Below are 9,481 nucleotides of genomic sequence, written 5' to 3'. Positions count from 1 at the left end.
GGACTATCATGCGTGGGTGCACTAGCAACAATTTCATGTTTAATATAAGGAACTATAGCAAGTTCATCTCCATAAGCATAATTCATATTGGCATCTTGGCCACATGCATAGCAAGCATCAAGTTCATCAAAAAAAGGATATTTCAAATGAATCAACAGGATCATAGCAATCATCATAGCAATCATCCTTCGGTAAGCATGAAGGGAAATTAAACAATGTATGAGTTGAAGAGTTACTCTCATTAGAAGGTGGGCACGGGTAGCTAATCCGCACTTCCTCCTTTTGTTCTTCGCTCTCCTCATCATCTTTTTCATCCAATGAGCCCACAGTTTCATCAATTCCTTCTTCCATAGACTCCTGCAAAATATTATTCTCTTCTTGGATAGTGAAGGAGTCCTCAATATATGGTTTAACATAGGCATTAGAAGCATAATTATCATAACAATATTTAAGTATGGCAAAAATTTTAGATTTGTAAAGAGTAGAATCATACTTTCCAATCAAAGAAGCAATTTCATAAGCACCCTTAAAAGCAACAAATTCTTCAATTTGTTGAACAACATAGTAATTATAAACACCCTTAGCATATGAAGATATGATTCCATTATCACTAAACTCACATTGGTAGGGAAGGTGTTTCTTAGGGTCTTTAGAACAACAAGTAAAATCATATATTTCACATAAATTCCAAGCATAGCATTGCAAACGATGAATTTGATCCAGTAAAAGTTTCCCTTTTTGAGATAAGCGGTGTCGCACATAACAAGCATGCTCATCTAAAGATTTGCCCTCAACTAAGCTAGTTGGGGTTTCAACCCGAGCACATTGGGATCAAAGATGATCCTAGCAAAAAGCTTCAGGAGTGTGATAGATTTTGAGTGGTTCTTCAACCATTGGTGTAGTAGGTATAGCTAATTTTTTGGTATTTTGCGTTTCCTACCCATAACTAAAGATAGAAAACAAGAGCACAAAATAAAAACTACTTAGTGATAAAGCAAACAAGCACACACGAGAATATTCACCCCACGCTATAACTCCCCGGCAAGGGCACCAGAAAAAGGTCTTGATAACCCACAAGTACAGGGGATCAATTGTAGCCTCTTTCGATAAGTAAGAGTGTTGAACCCAACGAGGAGCTAAAGGTAGAACAAATATTTCTTCAAGTTCTATCAACCACCGATACAACTCTACGGACGCTTAATGTTCGCTTTACCTAGAACAAGTATGAAACAAGAAAGACTTTGTAGGTGTAACGGGATAGGTTTGCAAGAATATAAAGAGCACATAAATAAAAACTAGGGGCTGTTTTAGGTAAAGAAGCAATAAGTTAGTATAGCGAGTGTGGAAAAGTGGTGGTAGGAGTTGCGAAATTGTCCCTAAGCAATTGACTACGTTACTAGACCGATAGCAAGTTTTATGTGGGAGAGGCCACTGCTAGCATGTCATCCCTGACTTGAAATTCTATGCACTTATGATTGGAACTTTTAGCACGCATCCGCAACTACTGGTTCAGAGATTCGGAAGAGGCTTGGGAGTTTTGGGTAGATTATGGGGGTCACATCGGCTTTGATGTGAGGAAAAGATCCACAATCAAAAGCAGATGTGATGGTGTGATTACTTCACGCTGGTTTGTTTGTTCCAATGAAGGCCATCGAAGGAAAAACCAAACAGATCATGAGCCAAAGCGTATTAGAGCAGAAACAAGAACCAATTGTAAGGCTCATGTGATTGTTACATATGATCGAGTTGCCAACAATTTTGAAGTCACCGAAGTTGATTTGGATCACAATCACCGCCTTCAATTGCCACAAACCTGCCACTTGTTAGCATCACAAAGGAAGATTTCAGAAGTGCAAGCTTTCGAGATAGAAACAGCCGATGATTCTGGAATTATGCCAAAAGCTTCACATGAGTATGCTTGTCGTCTAGTTGGTGGCCCTAACAACCTTGGTTACACTTGTCGTGACCGAAAGAACCATTTGCGAAGCAAGCGGCAGCGGGAGTTGGCTTATGGACAGGCTGGAAGTATGTTGAATTATTTTCGTGACAAGCAGGCTGAGAATGCAGCATTCCAATACCATTTGCAGTTGGATAGTGAGGAGCATATAGCCAACATATTCTGGGTTGATGCTAAAATACTACTTGACTATGCACACTTTGGCGATGTTGTCACATTTGACACTACATTTGGCACAAACAAAGAGTATAGGCCATTTGGTATTTTTCTTGGGCTGAACCAGTTCAGAAAAACAACCATTTTTGGTGCTGCATTGATGTTTGATGAAACACGTGACTCCTTTATATGGCTCTTTGAGACTTTTCTAGCCGCACATAATGGAAGGCAACCTAGAACTATCTATACAGATCAAGATGTTGCAATGGGAAAAGCCATAGAAAAGGTCTTCACAGAACCATATCATGGATTGTGCACCTTTCATATAATGCAAAATGCTGTCAAACACTTAACTTTTGTGAAGGGCGAAGAAAAAGATGAAGTAGAAGAGAGAGATGAAGTGGAGGGTGAAGAAAAAGAGCCTCATATTCTCACAGATTTTGGTACTTGTATGTATGGCTATGAAGACAAGGTTGCATTTGAAGAAGCGTTTGCCAATATGAGGCTCAAAGTGCATAAGCAAACTTGGTTAGATAGTATCTACAAGGTGAAAGAAAAATGGGCTGAATGTTATATGAGAGATGTCTTTAGCTTGGGAGTGAGAAGTACACAATTAAGTGAGAGCTTCAACAATGCATTGAAAAATCATTTGAAATCAGATTTTCATATTCTTCGATTCTTGATGCATTTTGAGAGGACAGTGGCAGTAAAAAGAAGAGCTGAGTTAGATTCTGAATACGATGCAATAAAGAATATACCAATAATTAAGATGAAGACTCCTATGTTGGTGGAAGCAAGCGAAGTATACACTCAGATTATTTTTGAGGCTTTCCAAGGTGAGTATGAAAGATCAATGGCTGCATGTTGTAGAGTATTGGATGGAAATAACAGATTTGTTGTTGCTATTGCGAGGTAAATTTGGTGCTTCAAGAGTGCAATAATATTATGAGTTTCACCCAGCTCTTGACGGCTGACCATGATAATCTGTTCTAGCATGGAAGCTCCTTAGATAATATTTTGTACATGGTGGTGATGATGATGATTATCTGTTCTAGCATGGAGCTTGTTAGATACTATTTTGGACATGGTTAACTATAGTAGTATGGGGTTAACTATATTATTTTGTAGCCTAAGTGTACAAGCAAGTGGTACTGAATTTGAATGTATTGAGCTTTTGAATTACAAGCAGGCGGTACTGAATTTCAATCAAGTGGTACTTAGTTTGTATTGTTAAATCACTGTTGTTTTTGTTGCTATATGACCGCTGTTTGCATACAGTTTTTTCCTTTTTTTGTATAGCTAAGTTTGAAATTTAATACTGAATTTCAATCGAGTGGTACTGAATTTGTATTATTAAATTACTGCTGTTTTTGTTGCTATATGACTGCTGTTTGCATACAATTTTTTTGTTTTTTTGTATAGCTAAGTTTGAAATTTAATACTGAATTTCAATCAAGTGGTACTGAATTTGTATTATTAAATTACTGCTGTTTTTGTTGCTACATGACTGCTGTTTGCATACAGTTTTTTGGTTTTTTTGTATAGCTAAGTTTGAAATTTAATTTATGCAAATTCGGTAAAAATAAATATAGCTACTGTTTTGTACTGTATAATGACTGAAAAGTTGGTGATTCTATTGAACAAACTCTGAAAAACAGTAGTCTGATGCATTAAGCCCGTGTAGTCTGATCGCCTGGAAATATATTTTTGCCTTGGATAGCTGTGGGACGTTGGATGAAGATTGGAGGGCGGATGGGAGGCCGCATGTTGCAGCGTGACATGCTGTAGGCATGTCACCTGATCCCAGTCCGTTCCTCTCTGCCCTGCGCCGTCCCCATCCTCTGTAGAAGGAGCACGGCTCTCGTCGATGTGCCTGGTGGGGATCCGGTGCATCCCCTCTCCACTCGCCTCCTCCTCTCCTGGGTCCCTGCGTTGCCGGCTCAGCCGCTTCTCCTGCGTCTTCTCCTCCCCGCTTCTCTCCTCCTAGTCGAGTCCTGGACCGGATCGGCGTCCGGCGCAGGAGGCTCGGGGTGGTCGCGGGTTCGGCGCCATCTCCTTCCTTCCCGTACACTGGGATCAAACAGCCCGCGGCCTGGCGGTGCCGGCCTGGATCCGGAGGCAGATGGACCAGATCCTGGAGCTGGGCACGAAGGAGCTCGAGGTCGACGACTCCGGCTTCGTCCTCCTCCTCTGACGTCGCCACCTTGCTCAGGTCCAACACATCTATCCATCGCCCCAGTTTTTACCATTTCGTCGTGATTACCATCCCACGCCATCCATAGGGTGTGCCTTCTGCCCTTCTCACCACTCTGAACTCGGAGCAAGTGGAAATTGGGTTGGGGAAGTTTTTCGAGCTCGAAATTAAACCTAGTTCTAGAATAGTAGATGCTGGTGCTGAGATGGTCGGTAGGCAGTCGCACTCATAGGTCTCCATTGCTTCAAATCTATTTGGTTTTAGGTGATTTGGCACCCAAAACTCACAACACTGTTGCTACACATCAGTTCAGGAATCAAGGCAAATAGCGGTATTTCCCTTTGGGGTGAATGGACGAACTGATTATGGGAAGACCAACCAAGTAGTTTATACAATACTCACAATTTCTCACACTTCCAGCGAATTAAACTGACGATTAGATGTGCCTTCTCTCATTCGTACATTGTTTGGGGGTTTGGTCTGAGAAGTGGGTTGCAGCACTCATGATTTTGCTTGTTTCAGGGATGGAATGAATTGGGGGTCAGCATCTAACACACACACACACACACACACAGCGCGCGCGCACACGCACGCACGCACGCACACGCACACGCACACACACACACACAGAGGGAGAGAGAGAGAGGATAATTCTGTTTATTATGTCAACCATGTAGTAGAAACCAGATAGAACTAAACAGCTAGGGTTTTGAAGTTGACTCGGTAGCTGAATCATGGTCCATGAATTTGTGTAAAACGACAAGTGTGCTACTGAATTAAAATTCTACCTGTTCATTCCATTGCCCAGTTACCATCTGAAAGGTTCTATTTTGCCACCGCAACTCTAATTAGATTGTTATAGTTCAGACTAAGGGGATCAAGATTAGTCATCTGTTAGCTATGTACTATGGACCTCAACACTAGCTGAGTAGCTACGTAGCTAATCATTGATCTTGTCTTGGGTGAAAGGCTGGCGTTTGTTAATTCAGATACTGAAAGGTAACCCGCACTGACTTTATTTGTTTACTTTCCTTCTGAAATCTTATTTGCTTAGCTTCTATTGACGACATTTCTAATCTTTTATCTTCGTCGGTAAACTCAACTGCATCTCAGTTTTCTGTTCCCATTTCCTGGATTGCGGGTCCTGATGCGCAAGATTCTTCTGTTTGCTACGGGTCCTGGACGATGGCAAGCATTGACGTGCGTACGCCGTTGCAACAGCCACACCTCAACCCTCCCGACGCACGCAATAATCAGCGGTGCCAAAATGATTTGGTGTTTGCAAGGGTCGCTTTTGTTGCATTTTCTACGTGAGAAACCATCTCAGGCTGTAAGTTTGCACAGCCTGGACACTTCACTTGCATACCTTGTTAGTTACTGATTGGACTATACGTAATTATGTTCACTTATATATAACAAGAGTTACTTTACCCAACTCCCAAGGAAATTGATAAAAGAAAAACATGTCTGCATACTAAATGTTCTTGCAAATCTTGTTCTCAGATTGTCAATTGAAGGCGACCACGAGATATTCTCATGTTCTTTTAGAATGTTTATTTGGGGATTAAAATCTTGATAATTAGATGTACTGCTTCGCTTCATATGTAATTTCCCTCATGCCTTCTAATCCGTTCAGATGACTAGCTATTATCCACATTAGGTTTTGAATGCCTTGCTATCTAATTGGTCGTTCAATTAGTCAAATAGCCGTTTCATTTTTATTATGCTGACACAAGATCTGTCTCTGTTCTAAGATTTAGTTTCTGGTCACTTTTTGTGAGGTTTTTCATCAAAGATTCTCTTTAAACTCCTATTTTATACCTTTCTTTATGGTTCTTTGCATGGAAGTACTCTGTTTTCTTGCTTATATTATTCTTCTGCTATCATACAGATTTGGATGCACCTGCACAGTACTGATAGTACATGAAATTCATCAACCTGCTGTTGCCGCAACCAACCAAAATTTGCTCTAACAGAGTGATGAATACAATATTCATGCTAAGCTTTCTTCAAATTATGCTAATTGATCTTAAAAAGCTGGCTACTGGTGTTATTTGCTGCAATTTATTTCTGACAGCCAGGTAGTCTTGGAATGCTTTCGTGATGCAATTTATTTCTGACAGACAAGCTATGCTAATTGATCTTGAAAAGCTGGCTACTGGTGTTATCTGCTTTGTGGAAGGCTGTTAGCATTAAACTTTAGTGCTCGGCTGTCCATCATAGTCTCATTCCCTAGATAATTAATGAGGCATGAAAAATAGGTGAAATTGCAGGAAAATTGAAGAAACGGAGGAACACGATTCATTTTGTCAATGGGAACATCTACTGTTACAGATACACTTTCTGTACTCTACCTATCGATGGCACAATGTTTGAATATTAAGTCATTTAATTTTGTCATTAGCAGGTTTATTTATGTTCATACTCCACGTATGCACGTGCTGCTCCAGTGGTGTTTTGTTATTTGATTGGCATAAATGGATCTCTCCATGTTTATTGGTTGATCTCCAACCCCTACTCTGCTGTGGTGCTGTGGGAGCAAGAAGAGCATGCATGCTTTCTCTCTACATCTAGGGTCCATACGGCCAGATTGACGGGCCTAAACTCTGGGTAGCTCCTTCACGACCCGACTTCTTACCTTGCTGGTTGTGTCATATGGCTTTAACATTTGATTGATAAATATTTCAGTTTTACTGAATGATCTTGCTTTACCCATCTGCATCTTGAGTTGATCTGTTCATTCATGTTTACTTACTTTTGCTAATATTCTTGTCCAGCTCAAAGGTTTCTTTCAAGAATCAAGAGAGAACATTCAAGGAGTGGATTGTTTGGAAATTAAAACCTTCAGATTTCTTAGAAGTGAGGTTGCTTTCCAACTACAATTATAGGCAAGCATTGGTCTTTAATTTGGAAGTGATTATCATGTCTAAGAAGGGAGATCAACCCGGTTTGGTGTACATGATGTATGATCCTTTTTTATTGATTTCTTATACTATATGTCGACATGACTTATTTCACTCAATTTTCTGTTTTTTACACCATACTTCATGCGGTAGCCATACAAGATCATTTATTATACTATTGTACTAGCATATTACAAAATCATTATGCTAGATATAGATGGATTAACATGAAGATAATTCCTTTTGTTCTGTTTTTTCACTAGACATAGATGCTATTTATGCTTCTTTAGCAGTGACATCATAGTCAACTTGCATTTTCTGTCTTTTAGCTACACTACCAAATCCAGCAACTTTGATTTGTTCGTACCATTAGGCTGTAAGGAAATATTACTATATGTAACATGTTTTTTTCTTAAGCTACTGTTGTTGCTTCTCATGTCTGAAATATATTTCTTGATGCAGCTTCACTCGGATTTATGTGAATATAAGCGTAAGAGGTCTAGTGGCAATGCTACAAAATCATTGCAGGCGTGAGTATCCGGATTGCACTACTGCTGGCCGTTTCTTGCGATTGCGTACAACAGGCTTCTGACAAAGCCAAGTCATGGCCTCATTAGGCCCCTTTTTCCAGCCAAACTGAAAGCACTTCATGTTAGCTTGTATTCGCTTTTGGATTAACTACAATGCATTGTACCCATCCATGCTCCAGGGTGAGTCGTACATATCCTCGTTAGATGTACCAATGCCTATGATGGTTCTGAACTCTAATAATATAGTATCGTATGTTTGATCGATGTTCTACTATTAGATCATAATGTTATAGCATATGCCCATATTGATGTACATGAGTTAGACTAATGACGAAACATGGCAGCCGAATGTGCCGAGACAAGATAAATGCGCACATGCCTTCTCGTAAAAGTTTGATACACTTTTCAAGAAAACGAACTTTGGTTAATCATTAAGCTATAACTTTTCTCATATTTGAACAACAAGGTTATTTGAGTTCTTCTAAAAAAGTGGCAATGTTAAAAAAATGGTTATTTTGTGTAACTTTTGCAAACTTTGTGGAAAGAAGCTGCAAATAACTGATTTCGCTGTCAAGTCTACAGTCCAATGTTAATCTAGAGGGTGGAATCTTTAAACTTCGTTGATGCTTTCTTGTCCGTTTTGATCTAATATCTGTCTGATGTGGTTTGTATAAAACTTATGGTGGTATAATTAGTTTTGCTTTTTCTTGCAGGATATAATAACGTTGTAGATAGACGGAGACTGAATCAGTTCACACTACTTTGATGTCTATCGAGCCAATGGGACAACAAAGGTAGTTCCTTTGCACAATTTGAAGAATGTTATTTCATATTGCATTATATGTCTGACTCATTTCAGTGGGCATTCAATTAATTTGAGGCATCCTTTCCTAGGATCTTACCTTGATATTCCTCTATTTTCTCCTATTTGTCCCATGCTTTTTTAAGAACTGGAATAAATATAACCAGTGTTACAAATGTTTGCTGAGGAAAAGTCCTTGCAGAAAAGAAGAACCGGAAGCAGGTTATCTATCTTCACGAGCAAGTTGGCGTCTGTAAACCTTCACCGGAGCCATTCCAGCTCTTTCAAAGCCACAAGGTGAGCCGGAAGTCAGTGTGTGTTTGAACGAGCACACTCGCTTCTCTCAGAATTCATATAATCATTAGAAGCTCAGAACCAGTCATGCCAAAGATATGAAGTGGAACTCATTTGCAGGCAAGGAAGTTGAGGAACCAAGACCCCAACGGTGCGGAGCAGTTTGCCATCGAGAGGACTAGGGCTACCATAAGGGACCTGTAGACCAAGCTCAACATCTCCCTCGTGCCTCCATCAACACCGTGTCCTGGAGGGTCGTCACCGTCCGCGACGACGAGCTACTGCCGCAGCTTTGCCAGCCGCACGGTTAGAGGGAGGCATCAAGGGCCTGCCACCGCTCCCGGGGCCGATGTGCGTGTAATTTCTATTAATGTATCTTATGTAGCCAAACAACAACATGCTCCTGTCAATGCTATATCATTATGGGCGTGGCATTTTTCTTCCTCAGGTGATATTCCAATATACAATAAGTTCCATCAAGAATTGCATGTACATGTGCTGCTATCCTGATTCAAAAAGGAAAGTAAAAAGGGCGTTCATCTACCTGGCACCGCCCAGATGCCCCTCAAACGGCGTGCCACGGGCGCGCCCCAACTACTAGTCTTATATTATGGAACAGAGTAGTATGTTATTTAAAACAAAACA

General features: G+C 40.4%; 1 long non-coding RNA gene across 9 annotated transcripts; it reads left to right on the top strand.

Moving 5' to 3' along the window:
• The first annotated feature begins 3,915 nt into the window (after window positions 1–3,915).
• On the top strand, window positions 3,916–9,283 carry LOC123086049 (uncharacterized). 9 transcript variants are annotated; one of them, XR_006440336.1, is made up of 9 exons: window positions 3,916–4,325; window positions 5,175–5,306; window positions 5,421–5,637; window positions 6,199–6,917; window positions 7,085–7,166; window positions 7,673–7,920; window positions 8,454–8,534; window positions 8,745–8,839; window positions 8,957–9,283. It is a non-coding gene; the product is annotated as an uncharacterized lncRNA (long non-coding RNA). The 9 variants fall into 9 exon arrangements; XR_006440339.1 differs by lacking the exon at window positions 5,175–5,306 and having other exon boundaries at window positions 5,529–5,637; XR_006440338.1 differs by lacking the exon at window positions 5,175–5,306.
• The last annotated feature ends 198 nt before the right edge of the window (window positions 9,284–9,481 follow it).

This window comes from Triticum aestivum, chromosome 4A, assembly GCF_018294505.1.
Source record: "Triticum aestivum cultivar Chinese Spring chromosome 4A, IWGSC CS RefSeq v2.1, whole genome shotgun sequence".
NCBI classification, from domain to species: Eukaryota; Viridiplantae; Streptophyta; class Magnoliopsida; order Poales; family Poaceae; genus Triticum; species Triticum aestivum.
Note: the sequence above shows the minus strand (reverse complement) of the source record. Positions and strands in the feature narration are given on the sequence as shown.